The following is a 20838-nucleotide window of genomic DNA, read 5'->3' as shown; positions in this document are numbered from 1 at the left end:
GGAGTAAAAGTGATGTTTCCTTAGTGAGAACTTCGCTCTAAAGAGGAAAATACCGCAACTTTCCTCCGTATGTGGCTAAAGAAAGAAGAAAAACTGATCTCAGAATCTTAGGAGCACAGAAAAATACTTTTAAATCTTAAGTTAATCATTAATGAATAAAGTAAACAATATAATTGACAATTTTAGCATTTTAAGCATCTAATTGATTTGAACTATTTTATCTAATTTAAGGATTTAAATCAATCATAATGAAGTGTTACTCGTAAATAACATCACAAATGATGAACTTCCTAGGCTTTTTTAAACAGGCCATGAGTCACTGGGGAAAATGTAGCAATAGAAAAGTTACGGGTTATCCAACATAAACTCATACATAGCCTAAATGTGCTGACTCACCTTCTACCACTATTAAAATGTCGCTGTGACTCCTGGATGCTCTACTAATTTGTTAAGAAACGTTCACATTTTAGGTGTAAGGTTCCAAAACTATGTATAACCCTTGTGCTCCTCTAGTTATGGTGGTCCTTAAAAAGGCATTTATTTGAGAACATCTCTGCAGTAACCACTGAACAGTATGGTATTGATATTAAACTTTGGGAAGGCTCAGGAGTAGAAATGTGTTCATACAGGAAACAGAAGAAAGTAGAGCAACACGTTTCACCTCCAGCTTCCTGTACTTTCTCCCTCTTCTACCTAGCGTAATGGATTGCATGTGCGGAGTTGGTGTTGTGCCGAATACTTAAAAGAGTAAAACGGACACAAGAAAGAAGCAAAGGGCACAAATAAGAAATTGTACGGTGTTGAAAGAAGGGGAAAAAAGGAGAAAAAATAAGAAGGAACAGCTAGAGTTCAGTCTGGAGGGGAAGAAGGAGAATAAGGTGATTACAATTCCAGTCACAACCAGCGCAGCAGCTTGTGCAGTGATCCTAGATTTCTTGAGCAGCCGAGCACAGCTGTTCCCAAGGGGCTCATGGGAAGGCATAGGTCAACCACCCCTTTCCTGACTCACCACATGTTAAAGGAATTCAGCAGTGCATTGTGGGATATGACACCGGTAACCCCCACAACTAAGTTTCCAAATTACTAACACATACATTCTCAAACCTGTCTGCCATTTCAGCATTGGAAAAAGGACAAACGTTGATGTAAAATTGGTTATGTATAATGTCATAATACTGGTGAGTAAGACACGAGTAGATTAAAAACCCACGCAACGAGTAATGGAGAAAATGATTACACAATTTACTTTAGCAGATCTAATTCTCAGAGTAAAAGAGGACACTATCACCTGTTTTTCCACTTATCTCTCTCAAATGATACAGCATGATGACCTCATAAATGAATGACTTACAAACACAAGTCAAATTTAGGGTATTTAACAATTATTTATCACAATGTCCTGGCCTTGCTCCGAGAAAACAGCTCTTATCTGTTTACCAAATGGAGACAGTACAAGCTATTGTAGCAGATAAGGCAGACAAACAAGATTGTTCTTTTAGAGAGGCAAATGTTTGTTATTCAGTTTAACATTCCTGCATGCAGCTGGAGGATTCAATTTATTTGTCACATTCCTCCGTCTCTTCTCTCCAGCCATTTTCACACAGAGATCGCACAGGGCCACTACTGAATCCCTTCGTTGTGCAGTCTTTGCTTTTTCACACAGAACCAAACAACGGCATCTTTGTGCTGCATTGTGTAATTTTAAATAGCATGCCAGCACCACAAAAGCAAAAGAGGCGTGATGGCGGTTATGTTTAACACAACAGCATCAACCTCATATTGTTTTCCCATATTTTTCATTTTGTTGCAAGCATTTAAGGTCGCTATTCCTCTTCTTTAAGTTAGTTGATAACTGCTGTTAGCTCCTTTTTTAATTTCCCATGATGGGTTGCACACATAACACGTCATCTAGACGTCACACCAAAACACTCTCCCCTCTTTCTGCTAAATATCTTTTAATGCAGAACTGTAAGGCAACATAACAACGCAATATTCCCGCCAGGCAGTGTAACAGATGCTTCTCTTCACTCTTCTTCTGTGGCGCCCCCATAAATTTTTCATAGCGGTGGCCACAAAGGACTAGTGAAAATTTCGGGGTGGCACACCAAAACCGAAACTCATAACTGAATTTTGATTATGCTGTTTTAGAAGTCTACATCAGTTAGTTGAAAATCAAGTTAGAATGGAGAGTTGAGGAATCGCATACTGATATACTCTGGTTTCTTATTTTACAGTAAATATTACTAATTATCTCATGTATGACGACTAATATCTGCAGTTCCATTCAACAGTCCTGTTTTAATATGTTTTGTATATATACATGTTAGGAGATTCATTTTTTTTCAAATATGACAATTTTCCTTTCTTTAAAAAAACATGCCTTAATTTGAAGGAGAGCATTGATCATAAGGATCAAAACCAGAAAAAAACCTTTTCAAGTTTAGGGGATCTCGTAAGTATCCATAGAAACCATTTGCATTGAGATATCTTGAGGTGAGAGTTCAAGGGACCCCTTTTAAATTGGCCATGCCAGTCCTATTATTTTTTCCAGGGGGGGCAGTGGGCCTTGCTGTCGCCTCTTGGGGGTGCCACTGACATGAAACCAATTACAAGTTATTAGTAATCATACCAAAAAGATATGGACTGTAACTATCTGCAGCTCAGTCTGGAAATTGAGTTAAGGAGATAACGATGGAAAACTGAGCCTTTGCACTTCTCACAATCAGCACCGGGAAATTGCTGTGTGTCACTATTACATGCATTCATGTTGAGAAAGTTTCTCTTCACATTGTATAGTTTGGAGAGCTGTAAACAATTCAATGAGGGGAAACAAACTGTGACAATAAACCATTTTCAAACTGCTGAAAGAAGGATCACGGTAACAACGTTTAGAATTTAGATCATTCAGTCACAAATATGCTAGGAAAAAAAGTGGCTTTTACTGTGAAACATCATAAACATCTTGACAGCCAGATTACTGGCTGTCCGTTTATAGAGCTGTGTTTCATGGAGCAGTTATTGCCAGGTTTTCTTGTCAGCCTGGAGCTGTGTTGGGGTGGGGGTATACGACGGAGCTGATGGACATCTGTCAGCCAGCCAAAGAAGAAACAAACCTGCAGGACTGGCAAACATAGAGGGGATGAGAAGAGGAGAAAAACACTCTGAATACTTGTGAATTTCTTTTGCAATGGATAACAAAAAAGCGACAGTTTATACGACAGACAACAATCCATCAAGGATGAGAGAACTGTGCCGCACCGTTTCTGACATCCACAGCCTTGGGCCCAGTGAGCCCAGAGGGACTATCTGGAGCCACAACAGGCCTCAGGGAGGGCTCGGCCACAGGTGGTGTCCAGCAGCTGCTATAGACAAAAACACGCGCAGCCTGCACTAATGCACATTCTCCGAACGTTCTCCGTCACATGCACACGCCATCAAATCTGTATGTATACGTGCATGCCAACATAATTGTGTCAAAGGAAGACTCACAGATAGAACCGCAAGTATGCAAAAGCATGGCACAACATGCACACACACACACACATAGGGCCCATAAGATGAGGATTCATTTGCTCATACTGACAGACACACCCAAACACACACACACAGTCACAGTTATTCCCTCTACAAACATAAGCCACTGCTGAGCCAAATGATGCATACTGTACACACACACTCTTACACCAGGCTATTGTTTAAAATATTCTACCCGCATCTGGTGCGCACACATGCCAGCACAAAGTCTGCCTGTCGCTCAAAGTCAAAGAGAAAAAAAACGATTCCCTCATGACACAAGGGTATAAACACGCAAAAACATATGCAAACACCACACATAAGTCACATCAACCACACACACACACTCACACATGAAAAAGAAAAAGAAAAAAAGTACCTCCGCTAAAAAAAAAAAAAAAAAAGTGTAGTGTGCTCATGTGCACCCCTTCTCACACCCACACAGATTCCTGTAAGTAAACTCCAATGCTGCTGTCCATCTTTCAGCGGTAATGCTAGACACACACCCCGAGGAGGGAAAACCCGCAACTTTACAGATTTACTGGCTTGAATCGACTCGATTTCGAGGTTATGACAGTCTACGCCACAACAGCTGACACGTCTTTCTATCTGGCTGTTTCAGTTTTGATCATGTCGAGGCCACGTGTACAGATTTTTACTCACTTTTCATTTGCGGAATACCAGAACAGTAAATTTAAGCACTGATTTAATTATATGGAGATACATTTCCAACTGAGTACAGTACATACAGTGTATTGCAAATGTAATTATGTTGAAATATGGAGTGGTGGAGTAATCAGTCCTCTTTCCTGAAGCATAAGCAGAATTCCCTCTGTTATGTAAGCCAGAACAACAAACTAATAAATACGGTAAACATTCACTAACTCTCCGAGCGAGACTACCCAGATGAACAATTTATCCCAGATTCCAGAGCAATGAGGCAACAAATTAAAACAGGCATTAGTGGTGAATTTGAGCTCTCTTATGGAGTAACAAGACACATGACTGACAGCAACATTATGCAAACCCTCCCACAATTGTCCCTTTCATTGGTCCCAGGATTCAGACGTTTTGCCTTCCAAAAGTGTGACTCAAGGAGAGGGAGAGAGTTTGGACCTGGTGGGTGGGATTCAACATGAAAACCATAACAACTCCATAACCAAACAAACAAGAATTCAATTATGACACAACGAAGATCTAGCTCAGGGACACTCAGCTTGCTTTGCTGGGGGGCCACTTTTGCAATAATGACAGGAGGCTTGGGGACAGACGCAACAGCCCTGTACACGTTTTTAGGATTTTAGGATATTTCAAGGGTTCAGGATGTTTCTAGGATATTAGGACACTTCTCATATTTTAGGGCATTTCTAGGATTTAAGAAAGGTGCTAGGATTTTAAGATGCATTCAGGACCTTTCCAGGATTTAAGGATGGTGCTAGGATTTTAGGATGCATTTAGGACCTTTCCAGGATTTTAGGACCTTTCTCGAATTTCTAGGATTTTAGGGTGTTCCTGGGATTTCAGGAGCTTTCTAGGATTTTAGGACATTTGTAGGATCTTAGGACATTTGTAGGATTTTAGGACATTCCTGAATTTTAGGATGCTTCAATGATTTTGTGACATTTCTAGGATTTTATGACATTTCTTGGATTTTAGGAGGTTTCAGGGATTTGAGAATGTTTCTGGGATTTTAGGGAGATTTTTGGATTTTAGGATGTTTCTAGGATTTTAGGACATTTGGGGCTTAGCTATGACCTCTGTCAGGAGGGTGCTGCAGATCCTCCACTGGAACTTTTTTGATAAACAAGCTCCATTTTGATGCTGTGTTCTGCAATCTAGGACTTTATGTATACTAAAAGTAGTTTGTTTCGGGGGGGGGGCATCTCACACCCTATTGGCGGCCAAATTTGGCCCACAGCCCGTAAGTTGAGAAACACTGATCTAACTGAATAGGAGCTTCTAACCATCTCCCCGTGTTCACTTATTAGCATCTCAGAGTGTCACATGTCCTTTCACAGTGCACTAAACAGAACCAGCGCATCAGTCTGATGCTGCTGGTTTGCAACAAGGCCTTTGTGACCTACTACCTTCAGCCAATTAATGCAGTTGTTGGTCTCATCAGACCATATACTTCCTCAATTATGTCAGTCAGTTGCCTGCTTACATGCAATGCATGCGAGGGCTCAAAAGGCATTTCTTTATAGATTGTTCTGGTGATGTCAAAAGGGGCCAAAGAACAGAGCAGGACCCAAGGGGGCTGCCAGCCGGGTTCAAATGATCCTCTTCCCAGGTGAGGGGTTGTTTGTGCAGGTTTTTCAGATACACATAACTAACGCTGAAAAAGCATCCAAATTGATGCATCAGAGAAACGGGATGATTAAGGATTATTAATCTCCATTAAAATAAAATAATATCAAACCCTTAACTCCCTGTGCATTACTCTGTTGTGCTTATCTGTTGTACCCTTCCCCTGGACATCTGCGTGGATGAAATGTGTTTATTGGGGGTAGTTGTTATATTGGGTATCAGTGAAATAAACCAATAAACAAAATCACTATTTTGAGCCTGCGGGTGATAGGCGATTGTGAGATAAACAACCTCACAAAACACTACGAGGCCCTGATGACAGTAAACCTAGGGTTTTTAGTTTTTTTTTAATATTCCCAGTATTTAGGTTTCAGAAAGCACAAAATCATCCTGAAACAAAGAAGCAAAAGACAGCACTGAAATCTCAAAAGGGCCTTTAGACCAGAGTTTTGGCTGTCTGCTAACATGAGGTCTGCATTTGATTGAGGAAGGATCAGAATGTCCTGGGTGTGCGTTTCCTCACCTCTTTTAAGCCCTCAGAAAGGGTTTTGTCACAGACTGATTTGCCCAGAGGGGAAATGCAGCAAGCTGCTCTCAATTCCTAATTAGGAGTCAGTCCCTGCGCAACAGGTGATCTGAATCACCCTCAAATCAGCTCCGGACATTTTAGCTGACATGAATTGAGGAAAGAGAAATGAGTTTTCCTTTATTTGACTTCACCCCAAAATTTTCAAACTAGTAGCCTTCAGCCTTAACATGCTGACTAACTTGAGGCAGTTTATCAGACTTCTTCTTAAAATGCGTATATATCCTTAGAATATGTATATATAACATAGAAAAAGTATTGTGAGCAGTGAGAAAAACTGCTTGCATAACTTTGACAGTGAAGCCATAATTTATGAGGTGTCTAGAGAAAGATTAACAACCTTTTTTTTCTATTTATCGCTCTCTTTGTTTTGGCTGCGTTGTCCACAGTGAGTTGAGATGATGGATTTAGGGTGTGTGAATATTGTCAGGGATTTCGACTCCACAAGCAAAGAGTAAATAAATGCGCTGCACATTTGGATGGGTAGATCCAGTAATGCTGATGCATGAAAGTAAGGTGGGTGGTTATTTGTCAATACTACAGGCCTTGTCTTGCCCCTCTGTGTTTAGCCGTTATACTGTATATCTCTCATCACATGACTGCGCTGGAGGCAAAGAGTGGAGCAGCGAGCGTTTCATGAGAGCCTGTTTGAAATGATTGTTGTGCTCCTCTAACGTTTGTATTTGTCTTTCAGGAGGCATGGGGCAGAGGAGGAGGAGGAGGAGGGGGCAACTCTAAAATCTGACAAATTGCTGAAAATTGCCTTCACACAGTCATTCCTGTTTGGACACACTTGGCACATCTGGTTGTGATCTGGCAACAAAAGTGCCGTGGCGGAGGGCTCAGCTCACAGAGTGGTGCCACATATTATCCCCTCCTCCTCTCTCCTCCCTCCTGGTTTGCTCTACAAACATACTGATGTTCATCCCTCTCTTTCTCCTTCTCTCTCTCTCTCTCTGTGGGAGCTGATGGTGTTTGTAGTGATGCTTGGCAGTTGTCCCGCCGGAGCATTCCTGTGCTCCTCTCTGACTTTAAGGGCATCAGTGGGTTGTAATTGAAGCGTCTGCAAAGATGAATGCAGCACTGCGACACTGCAAGCAGCACATATTTTCAAAGGAGAAAGCTGCTCACAATCTGGCAACTTTAAACACAGCCAATAAAAAGATCCCGGAGATAAATTCTCAGAGTTTGGCACGATGCAGCACACACTCCTCCCCCCCCACCACAGACACACACATATGATTAACAGTTCAAAAGCAGAGCATCACAATCTGCAGAGATCTCTTTTGTCTTGCATGTGACTCTGATCACAGTGTGTGGTGCAGCAGCATCAGTCAACAGTGTCTTATAAATCCTCATCTCATTGTTTTACTGTAGTCTTTGCTAATCTGTGCGCTCTGGACAACATGTGCCGGGATGACTGTGTGTTTTCCATGTAAGTGCTGCTCATGTTAAAATGTCTCTATGGAAAAACACATGACATGATTCAAACTGGAAAAAAGGTGCCAAGTTCTAGAAAATATTTGCCGGATTCTTCTTCTCTCAACTTTTTGATTCTTATGTGCGCTTTTTTGCAACATATGTGTCAAATAACCATGCATAGGATTCTGAAGTAGAGGAGAGGTCATGGGTAAATACTTGCAGCATTGTCAATCCTGCAGCTGTGTAGCTTGGAGAGAAAAACGGAGTGCACAGCTGCAGACGGAGGCCTCAGCTTCTCAAATTGCCTCTGCCTCAGTTTCCTGCCCTCTTTACCGACCAGGCCAAGACGGGCCCTTATTAGACCCACCCCCACCTTAATAATCCATGATGTCACCTCAACATCACTTTTTTTGTTTTTCTTCCCTACTACTATTTTTTCATCCCCACTGCTGGTGCACACCCCCATTGTTTGTTAAATATTAACAGGTGTGAGAGTAGAAGCCAATCCTAAGGTTCTTCAGTTCCCGTCCGTCCGTCTATCTGCCCATCTACTGCTATCACCACATCTGCTTCAGTTTTGACTTCCCCTGGTTTGTTTGTCCATCTGTATTTGTGTTTCTTCCCCCCCCCCCCCCCTTTTCCTCTGCCCCCCACCCCTTCAGTGGAGGGAGGCTGAGGAATGATCAGTCAGGCTTTGATGCCGCTGGCCCCTGCCCTGGCTTTCCACAGCACATGAGCCCAGGCAATTACAAAAGCGCTCCTAGCTGACTGCTATTACTCTGTAATGCTCGTGTCTGGAGCAGGAGGAAGAAGAGGAGGACGAAGAGGAGGATAAGGAGGCGCAGTGTTTGATTCGATATGGAATCACGGGATCCATTTTACAAGAATGATCCATGAATTTCTAAAAAATTCAAAAATCCTACTGTGATTGACAGTTCTCTCACTCTCCATGGACTGAGAGAAGAAAGTATGGACGTCTGGATGCTGCAGCCCACATGTGGCAGACAGGAAGTGCTTGAGTTTTTGGGGGGATAGAATTGGTAAAGCAGGAAAGATGATGGCCCCTTTATCCCCAGCAATCATTAGACAAGACTCCACAGGAAGTCAGAAATCACCACTTCATATGATCCATACTTCCCGTCTTCCCAGAATATAGGACGAGTGTTTTTAAACAATATGTGTGGAAATAGTGAGTCTGCAGCTGCTTTAAGCCTGCCACTCACTGTATATAATGGTGTGTCTGTACACCAGCCATTACAAATAAATCATGTGGATCATCTCTTTGGTTAGGGACAATTATGCTCTGCACTGACAAAGTGGTGACATCTGCCAGGAGTAATGCACAGAGAGACCGATCAACCAATAGAGCAGCAAACAACAGCATATTAAAATTATATTTTGTGGAAAATAAGGGAATGAGTTTTAACTTGAATGTACCATATATCACCAGGTGAAGGGTACTTTATTATTGGAACATCATTAGTTTATGCTGTTAATATAGAAAGAGAGGTCATAGGTATTCCAGCCAAAAGTCTGAAAGTTTTATTGCAAACTGACATAAATTTTGAACCGTGGATGGATGATAATCTTGGCGCATTTCACTTAGAGTTAAGGAAAATAAAATCTGATCTTGTTCTGCTTCCAGAAGAATGAGTTGCAGCTATAAGAGCTGGCTGCACCTGGATGTTTTTTTTCCCAGTAGAGTAGGGAAATAACTGCTTGTTCAGCATTTCATGTTATAAATAAAAACTTCTCTTCCCTCAGTAAAGCTTGGTCTGTATTGGAAAGTTGTCATTTTGTTGTCATACTATATGGAGTATCGTCTTTCTTTGCAGTGGATCAGTTTTAATTCCAGCATCTGAAACCAGACAATAACTTGGCTGAGCCCCGATATAAGATTTCTGCCTCTACTTGCTTCTGCAGTTTTTTGACGTTGGAAGTTCTTCATCCCAGCTTGAATTCTTATTACAAGTCAGTAGCCCTTTCTACACAGAGATCACGTTATAGAAAGTTTCTTCTTTGTGCCTCCTTTGCATTTTTTACACAGGACCACACAATGACGGCATCAAGCCACTCAGCAGCAGCAGCAGCATACTGGCATTGCACAAACAAAAACAGGTGAGACAGGCATGACATGTAATGCAACAGCATCAGCGCCTGGAGTGATATAACATAAGCATCAGCAGCATTTTCTAAACAATAACAATGGCACAACATGGCAATAACAATCATGTACCGATCCTGTTATATGGCGGCTGATCTTGTCCTCACATTTACGGCCACTCTTCTTTGACTTAGCCACTAAGCTAGCTGCTAGCTACTTTTTAAATCTCCCCCGGTGCATCACATGTATAACATGTTGCCAAAACATGATCCTGTCCTTCCGCCTATCCCTTTTCCACAGACCTCGATTTGGCGCAGTTACTACCTTCGGTGCCGGCTCGATAATGAGACAACTGTCACCCCATTCCGCGATCATACCTTTAATACAGAATGGCCAGGCGGCATAACAGCGCAGTATTTGTGCTGTGAATAGAGAGTGCAAAAGGGGTTAGACAGTGAGTGTCCTCCCATCACCCCATCCTCTGCCTCACCTACAGTAAACTGTGGCAGCTTGAGGATGCATTTGATTTGTTAAATCTCCTACTAAAAGAGCTTGGCCTTTCACCCAAGGCCGTCACACTGTTTTGTGACTGCAGCTGACCGAGGGCTTTAATACCTCAGCCCGTTTGGCACCACGTTGGGTGATGAGTATAGGGCTGTGTAAGAAGAGGGATTACTCTGTTTACTACACTCAAAATGCCCAAAAATAATAAACAACCATCAGAATCGTTTCACATATGGTAAATCTAATTATACAATGCATCATAAATGAGTCTGTGCTTGTGCAGCCAAAGTGCATGCCCTGTGCCTTAATCCCATTAAATTTTCCAAATTGAATGCACACACATATCAGAAACAATAGAAAAGCTGTTCTTAAGTCTGCAGATCACACAGCCGCCCCCACCCAGCCCAGCTCTATCACACTCCGCCTCACACCTGCTGTGTGCCGTGAGAGGAGTGAACAACTGGAGGCATAGACAGTGTGTGTGTGTGAGCACAACTGGGCATGCAAACTCTTGTATGAATGTGTGTGTTTACATGTGCATGGTCCTATAAGAATGCGTCAGTGCTTGTGGCACAAGGCATGGCCTCGGCTCAATTTAACTCCCCGCTGAATGCCACGGTGACGCCAGGCAGACTTTGTGTGGCCGCATACCTCCGCTGAAGAAGATATGGAAAAAATCTGTGGAGCAGTAAGTCTTGGAGATTACATGGCTCCTCTCAGCTCTGGCCTCAATAATGCCTCAAATCCAACGGTGCCATGTCATTGCAATTTGGGGCTTTTGTCTTTTAAAAAAACTGAATGCCCATCCTGCCATCATCACTCTATGACTGTCCATGAGCATGTGTGTGTGAGAAATAGCTGGTGCATTTACGTAAAAGAGAGAGGAGGCATGAGAGAGGGGATTATATGTAGAAATAGCAATGGATCAACTGAAACACAACATTGACTTGATTTTTTTAATTACCTCTTGGCTGCAATGAATGGCCGCTGCAGCTGTCTAAGTGAACAGCTGCTTGCCTAAAAACACAGAACAAACTCTGGGAGGGAGGAGAGAACAATGTGGAATGAATCATATTCAGCCTATGAGGTATTTTGCAATTTCACAACTTTAAAAAATGCATGCAGGATTAAGCATCACTTTTATTGGAAATTCACATCTGTTCCAAGGCGCATTTCCCAGGGAGCTTGCAAAGATGCATTTTCTATGCTGTCTGGGCAAGACAGAAACAGTATGGTGTATTACTGTATAAAGTAAACTAAAGCAGACAATGTTTCTCTCTCTCTCTCTCTCTCTCTCTCTCTCCTCTCAGCTTTGTTAATGTGGAACTTTTGAGTTTACAAGTTGCAATTTACAACTATGGAAGAACCAGGGGGTCTGAAAGATTTGATGGAGCAGTCTGTATGGATTTCCTGCAGAATATTTGTCAGACTTCAATTAAGTACTGTTGTTTTGCTCTCTCTCTCTCTCTCTCTCTCTCTCTCTCTCTCTCTCTCCCTCCCTCAGCCTGAGGCCTTGTGGCTGACTACTCCACATCTATAAATCACCAGGAACGCATGCTTCTATCCTGGAGCGAGCGCGCTGAGTCAGTCTGGCAAGGTTAATCGCATTCACATCTCTTCAGCCTGTTTGCAACAGCCAACTGATAACCAAACACACATTACGGGGCATGATCCCTCTTGTTTGTGAATTCTGCTTGTATCATGTTTTAACAGTAACGCCACATGAAAGAGTTGGATGTAGGTGAAGCTGTGGGTCTGCAGTGTTTTGGTGATTGTTACCAAGTGTAAACAGTCTTGGTGTGTTTGGACAACAGAAATAAAGCCAAAACACATAAAGAATTGCTGTAAAAGGAGAGATGCCATAGAGGTGGGGTCGCCATGGAAGTGGATGAGGATCGACTGTAATAACAGACAGAGGTCTCATTCACGTTGCACACATGCTCAGCTTACACTGGGGCCAATGGTCGGCCGCACTCATATCCTTCTGTCTGTGTGTTTGATGGACTTTTGGGAGAATATGGGAAGCTTTCCAAGTGTGACACATGGTTTCATGCCTATGAATATCTGTGAATATAAGTGTAGTATAAGTGTGGGTGTGTTTGCAAGAGTGCATGTTTGTGAATATGCATGCGTGTGATTGCGCTTCAATCTTTTTTCCATTCTTTTTTTTCCACTCTCTTCTCAGAAGTGCCCTACCCAGATATGTGGGAATTAGGCCACATCGCTCACTACCATCCTACTCTAATCAAAGTGCCGATTCTTGAAACAGACAGCTGTTGTCATGTGCCTTGATTCAAATGGCTATCTGTCCCTGTAGCTGCCCGAGTTCTTAGTTGGCCAGCTGAGGTTGCAGGGGGAACGAGGGTTAACGCCGTCTGCTAATTCAAACTCACTGTTAGAGCAGTGCTCCCATTCACAACACAGCATATACCACAAACACACTGATCCGAGGTAAGTTTCTTTTTTCTCCTCTCTGGCACAACATCCTCAGATTCAGGCATGCCTGAAGATGCTAATCAAGATTTCACAACGATAAAATAATCTTGACAGGAACACTGTTGTACTGGTTTTGAATGTGACTATTGTCTTAAGATCTAACATCACAATTCACTAACATATTGGAGTGTCTATGATAGAAACTCCTCAACACAAACATAGCAGGTGGTTGTTTGAATCTATAGCATGTGACATGCATGATAACCATATAAGGACTGGCTTTTTCTTTAAAGTAAAGTGAATGTGAGAAACATCTGTTGAAAAGCAAAGAGGGGGAAAAAAAAAACAGCCCGTATCAATTTCCCCGCACTTCACGTTGACTTTTCTACACCTAACAGATCTGCGCTCAGAGTACATGGCAGAGAGTCAATCACACTTGATTGGTAGAAGCGTATAGCCTTGCCATGTTCCTCCATGTTTCGCTGCCTTAAATCAACTCAAGCAGCAGGGAACATTCTCCGAATGCCTTCTTGGCTAAAATCTGGTGGATCAGAATGGCTAAATTTACATACTCATGAGTTATTGTCTATCCATCTATTCCTGGTTCAGGGTGAGCCGGGGCAGAAACAATACCAACTGTTGCTGCCTAACTGAAGGACAGGCTTTATCACAAATGCATCTGCAGATTAAGGCTTGAGACGTCAGGTGTAAAGGGCAAATGGTTGAGAGTAAACAGCAGAAAAACTAAATCGGCTTTTAACACGCCACTCATCTGGCTAACGATTTGAGAAGAGGCTTTAAAACCCAATTGCATGATTGTTTCTATGTAACATCTTTTACATATCTATATAGGAAGTTCCCTGGAATATTAACAATCTACTTGAGATGTATTTATCCATAAAGGATAAAAGGAAAAAAATGTAAAAGACATAAAAAGAACTGTAGAATTTCTTGGGTCGTCTGATACCGCTTTTCCACCAACATAAATGCACGTACCTGTTTTTTTTTTTTAACACAGAAAAGCCCGCTAATAATAGGCAATACACTCCTCTCCCATTGCCAGTAGACCAGTGCTGTGTACACACACGGACATCACGGACAGGTCAGAAAAGGTTAGTACACAGTAGAAAGCAGTATGAAGGCCAGTCTCTGGTTACGTATTCAGTCTCTCTTTAAAACTCAGTGCAGGCTAATCTGGAATGACATCTGAGCGCTGCTTGGAGATGAACAGTATTTTGTGTCAACCTGTCATTGCATCTTGCTGGTAAAGGGGCTAAAATAGCACATTCACCAGCTTGTTTTGTTCCCATCACTGCGGATCGGAGCTGGAGCCGATAAATAATTATGACTATTGCATAGTCTTTTGATATAGATCTGAATGCCGATTATAAACTTTTCCATTACATTAAAAAGCCAGATATTAGCCGGTGTAATTTTTTTTGCGGTGGGAAAGGGGCTTTATTGTTTGCACGAGATGATGATACATAGTTTTGGACTATAAAGTATACTTAAGTTATCAAACACAATAGAACATCCCACTTTGTTTTTTTATGAGCATTTAGGTGGTAGGCTTTAAACACAACACACAATCTAAAATATGATTAAGTAGCCTGTATTTTCTGCATTGCACAAACATGCTTTCACACCTATGCACAAACTGAAAGTTGAAAAATGATGGATAAAAGGTTTAAAATACTGAGTATTCATTCTTGAGCTGGTGGGAGCAGCAGTATTACTAACGTTGCAGTTTTCTGGGAGTAAAGGGAGTTGTCATAGGTCGTTACAAAGCAATTTGTTTCTTGTTTCCATAATGCATCACGGCTTGGGTGACTCTAAGCATGGGAGTGTTGTCATGAAAAGAGAAAGACGAGGCATGTTCAAACAAAGTTATGCACTGGAAAATGCTCCACGGGCTGCTCAGTGATGCCATACATTGAGATGTTTTTGCTACTTAATTTATTAGTTTGGCCAAGTAAAAAAAGCAGATATATGTTGGAGCATTCTGGATTAGGGAGAGGTTTATCCCTCAAAGCACACACATACAAACACATATGCAGGGTTAAGGTCAGAGGTCAAATGACTCTGAACTCTCTCCCTTTAGGCCGAGGACATCAGAGGTCCCTCTGTGTGCTGCTCTCCATTTATTTTACCCATCATCCCTCATCAGGCCGGGATGACCCGGCGACCCCGGAGCTAGGGTTACCTGTCAGTTGACTGTCTATTCATGAGCATGGGGCTTGACGCTGTGTCAACATTTGTTCTGTGAGAAAGGAGGGAGGAAGAAGAGAGGAGTTTGGTTTAGTCTTTTGAAAACCAAAGCAGCAAATATAAAAAGTAAGAAAGTTAGAAAGAAATCATGTGTTTTATAGTGAAATTAATGAATTTTTCTCTGTTTTCACACTCAGAAGTTCAGATTTCAGGCAACGCAGGGCTCCAGCTATCAGACTTTCTACTCAGATGACATCCAAGTGTGATAATTCCTGTTTACTTAGAGACAAAGATCCAAAGAAACTCAGTAAACAGATGCCTGCATGGATACCTATTGAGGGGTACCTACAAAAACACTCCAAAAGCCCCCCTGTGTGTGCTGTCAGCTATCAATCAGGGTGCCGTAAGTGGGATCCTTGAGTAGAGATGCTATCAGCGCTGCCCCGTATACACTCACACCACAGTTTCCCTTATCTCTGCTGAGATAACAGATCCCCTCTCACAGCGAGAGGCCTGAACCAGACACACTTGCTCTCTGCATCTCTCTTCATCTCGCTCTCACTCTCTGTCTCAGCTGTGCTATAGGCCACTTCATTTCAGACAGAGGGGCCCTCTGCAAAAAAAAACAGTCAATTTGCTCTGGTTCCTGTTTAAAATTCAATAAGCTTGTCTCTTATATTGCAACCGTGTGGTGCCAGTGGAGGCTACAGAGGGCGCGTGCTACTTCTGATCCCAATCTCTGATGTTATCAGCCCACAGAAGAAACATGATACATGTCTTAGTTGGCGAATCTAGATGGGCATGAAATTTAACAAAAATCAGAAGCATGACACATCAACAATTTCCTGCAACTGTAGTTTTAAAAAAAATCATTTTGTAAACATTGCATTTCCAGAAAAACTTACAGCTTCTGTTGATAGGAAAAGCGAACAGATGGTTTGGGTTGTGCAATTACGCAGCTTTGTATTTATGAAGTGCAGCACAGATGCGTTCTTTATCAGATTAGATTTGATTATAAATTTTCCAGTTTCATGTAAACGCATTACCGGCAGGTTTCAAAGGAGCACTATGTGTTGACCATCTTGCAGTAGATATGTGAGGTCACTGCAGTTATTTTTTCTTCGGTTTGAGGACAGCAAGCTGAGGAGATGGTCCGGGACTGGCCCTGTTTTTCGGGCTTCCACCAGACCACAGCACGTTGGGCCTAATAACAAAAACAAGCATCCCGGTGTGGAGCTGGTCCCACAGTGTGAGGACCTTAATGAGGAACATGTGGAGCTGCCCAGACACACAGTCAGAGGAAACCCAATCCCTCACTCCCTCTTTTTTTCTCCCCCTTCCTTCTCCCTTCCCCCCTTCTCCCATTCTTCCTTTCTCACTCTGTCACTTCACTCTCTACATTTTCTATTGCTAAGTTGCACTGTTTTAAGGTCCTCTGCTCTTGTCTGTGTCAGATATTCTTAATGTTTGTCCAGCACTATTCTGACATCTATAGAAATCACCTCTTTTTTTCCTATTGTACCAGAACAAGAGACCCACTGTCAGCAGGAGAAATACATCAGCCTTGTTTTTACCCAACATACACCCCTGTAGTAAACCCACTCTCTCCGTCTCTCCAATTTGTTTTAACGTTGGTAGTATATACATATTGCTGGGTCATCAAAGCAATATGCTCATAAGGAAACACGGGAAGAAAGAGGTCTTTCTCCGCCCATCAAGCCTGACAGGCGGTATCCGAGTTTCTTTCATGTGCTGAATTCATCCTTACCGTCCACCTGGATCAATTAACTGTTTGCTTCAGTGGTCATCAGTCCCGCAGTGTGCAGCTCATTTAGTAGACAGAAGCTTATTGAGGGAAACTATGGCTTCGATTCTGTTAACTTTTATCTTATAGGATCTTATCTAATATTATCTTTTATCTTCGCATGGAGATGCATTATTTGTCATCACTAAAGTGCCGAAAAAGCATTTTCTCATCTTCAGCTCTTATACACTGAAGTAAATAATGTTTTCTTCTTCTGCAGGAAATGTCACCACTCAGTCCTGAGGAGAAACACTGTAACAGGTGAGGCATGTGCTGAAGGAATTCATTCTATTTTGCCATATAGTCTACACACCATCAACATCAAATCTCCCTCCTACACTGTCACTGCCCCGTGTCCAAGTTGTCACAAGGAATATGAAGTGTAACCTGTTTGATGGGATTTAAAATGTGAACATAAAGTGCAGCCATAAAGCAGATCAACCAACCAAGCCTCCAAAATTAGCTGAACAAACAGAGTAAGGTAGAGCCCTCTGGGGGGGTAAACTTGGCACAGTGGATCCAGTGTGACAGAGGCCCTTCTGGCAGCTCAGAACAATCCAAACGTTCCACTTGGGTTGAGCTGTCTTCGTTTCCCCCTCCACTATATATATCAGCCCCACATCAACATGGGCCTGTGAAGACCTTTCACAAGACTGACAGGCCACCTGAATCACACAATTGTGTGGCCGGAGGAGCCTGCATGTGTATAGAAAAACCAGTGATCCAATAACTGTCTGGGTTCACTTCTCTCTCATAAAGTCAGGAGGGAGGCGCAGAGGGAGACCCACAGCTACAAGCCAACAGCTGCACCAAAACAAAGCTTTAACTTTTATTCTAATGCTAGGAATATCACAACCTGTGACTGTTGATTTTCTTAATACCAATATTTTATACAGTAATTGGCTGGTGGGCTAAATTTCTTTATTTGCATGGCACAAAAATTGCAAAGTGTACTTCAGGAAAAAAAGGCTGAAAGCTGGTGAGTGTATGTGCCTTGCAGATGGTCCGGCCTCGCAGCAGCTGTGCAAATGAAAGACTGAGTGTCGTTGAAGGAGGTGAGAGAAATGGAAAGTTGGCCACAAAAGGAAAAGAGTAACATGCACGTTGCTAACTCAAAATGTAATGGAAAAATGAATAGCTTGCTGAGATTTGCTGGGAGAAAATAATTGAGTCAGAGCGTTTTCTCTGAATTTTGTGAAGTGACAAAAACTGACAATGCTCATGTGTTGTTGCAGGTAAAACACCACTTTGTACCCTTTATAATGACTAAAGAAGGCATGTATTGACCTCTAGCATAAAAAAAACACTGACATGGGGAAAAATCTATGTTATAGGTTTCCATATTATAGGTTATTATAGGTCATTATAGGTTATGTAACCATATATTTCTCCTCAGCCTCAGTCATTACACTTTAGTCATCATGTCAGGATAATGCTAATTCTACCTTCAAAATAATGCACCTGGTGTGCACTTATTAGCCTCTATATTTAGAATATTTGCTAAAAAACAGCAACAAGTCCCAAGTTAAGTCCCAAATCAAGACAGGCAAGTCCTTATCAAACCAAAAGTCAAGAATGAGAAGTCCCAAGTCAAGTCCCAAGTCCTAAACTATGAGTTTTGAGTCCTAAGCAAGTCACTCTTCACCAAATGTAATGCCAGTTTTACAAGTCATATACATGCAAAAAATAATGAATGCTTTTAAAAACTTGCATTTATAAGTTTAAAAGAAGTTTGTTGGAAAATAAGTTAAAGTAAGTAAGTTTTTGCATCTCTGTAATTTTCGACCTGATTTTCTTGACCATCACATAGTTTTTGGAATACAATTAAAATGATCTTTGGTATCATTTTTTCAAACTGACACTCATGAATGTAACTTTAGTTCTTTATTGTTCTCAGATTCAGACATAGTGAATCTGGGGAATTAAAAGTTGATTTGCTGGAAATTAATTGTATTAAATTAACTTAGAACAGGAAATGAATAGATTCAAAGGCACACTTTATAAAAAATACTTTTTAATCTTTGGGGGAAGGTATTAAGTTTTTTCAAGTCAAAAAGCTCGAGTCCAGGTGAAGTCACATGTCATTGAAGTCCACGCTGAGTCGCAAGTATTCTTAATTTTGTCAGGTTGATCCTAAAGTTGTCAAATTTTCAACTGAGTCTGACTCGTGTCCAAGTCATACGACTTGTTAGGCGGGATATAATTTTACTTCACACACACAATTGTCAATCTTACTTTATTATTTAAGCACTAAATCTGGAGTGAGAAAACAACAGGTGGAAGAATCCTGCTTAATGCTGAAAACATGCAAACATTTGTCCTCAGAAGGAGGAGGGGGAGTCACGCAGGACAGTTGTCCCTGAGTCCTTTATAATGCAAAGAGTCTGTTTCTTAACACAGATAAAGAGTAGGGATGTCCCTATCGCGTTTTTTTTTTGCCCTCGATCCCGATCCAAGCCATTTGATATTGACATTTCCCGAGACAGAGTCCCGATCTGATACTCGTATTCACCTGGATAATATAGATGCTCAACGCACACTTCAAGTACTTTAAAGTTATATCCAGACTGTTTAATAGCTCTGCAAAGCAATGCGAGAAAAAAAAAAAATCTGCATCCAAACAGTTCCTTAAAGGTTTTTTAAATTTAAACAACTGAAAAATATTTTTATATGGCTCTCATCATAGTTCCACTTTGTGCAGCATTTGCTTGTTTTTTTTCAATAGAATAACAACTATAACTAAAATGTGTCTTCAGAAATTGCTCTCACATCCATTAAGTGGATGTAAAAAATAACAGAACACTATAAAGTAATATAATCACAATTCCACTTCAAATTAGTGTTAGAGATTAACTTTAACAGTCCCCGTCACAACAAATAAAATTTGGTACTAATTCATCTTATTACAGCATTATAGTAAAGCTAGTTCACTAAAAATGAACAACAAAAATTTCAAGTCCACTTAAAGTGGTGTAGCAGCTTAAGCTGAACATGAAAAAATAGGTCTCTACTTATTGGAGTAGCAACATTACAATAAAACCAGAATATCTGCTACAAATTGTACTCTGTGTTTACACAGAGTACTCACCTGTAAAATCGGGTGGGGTGTGTGTCAAAATAACCGATCCCGATCAATTTAAAAAAAATTGCATTAATTAGGCCAATTACGATCCTTCTGATCGGGACATCGCTAATATAAAGTAGGGTGAGGTCAGGTAATGTGGGACAGCAGGTAAGATGGTAGAAATAAGGTTTTTCATCTTCCATTGACCTTTACTTAGCAGCAGACTCTATGGGATGTCAATGTTTTTAGCCTGTGTGGTCGTACAGCTGGCTCGCAGGAAGCTCTCCTTTGACTCAGTTCTCTATAAACACAATTTAGTGCTTGTGATTTTTATTTTGTCTACCTTTGTGTCTCTGTCTGCAACTTTGTGTTTTCACTACTTACTGTCTTGGCCAAGTCTCCCTTGAAAAAGAGATTCCTAATCTCAATGGGCATATATTTTAGTACATTTTACTGTTAGCTATGGATGTAAAGCTCAGTAAAAGTCACAAAAGTAAATTTGTGGTGTAGGGTTATAGGGGTGTAGGGATTTTGGCGAGTAGGCCATTCCAACCAATACACAAGCAGTGTTGCCAGATGTATGTTAATTATCGTATTTGTACGATAATTTTGCTGTTGGTACAATCTACAATAAATAATTCCAAAATTGACATAATGTACGATGATTTGACCATAGTGATACTAACAATGAGCATTTAGTTAAACGTCTCATTTTAACTAATTTCCTGGCTCCTATATCTGTGTTTATGCATCACTTCTCACATGATCTCCTTCCAGCCAATCGTGTTTGGTCTCGGCCATTATGATATAAATGTGACTGGGTCACGTTTGTCAAGCATGCACCGCTGTTTTGTTTTCAAAAACACTCAGCAGCTGGTGCCATTGTGTCA

Source organism: Plectropomus leopardus, chromosome 3, assembly GCF_008729295.1.
Source record: "Plectropomus leopardus isolate mb chromosome 3, YSFRI_Pleo_2.0, whole genome shotgun sequence".
NCBI classification, from domain to species: Eukaryota; Metazoa; Chordata; class Actinopteri; order Perciformes; family Serranidae; genus Plectropomus; species Plectropomus leopardus.
This window is presented reverse-complemented; position numbering follows the sequence as displayed.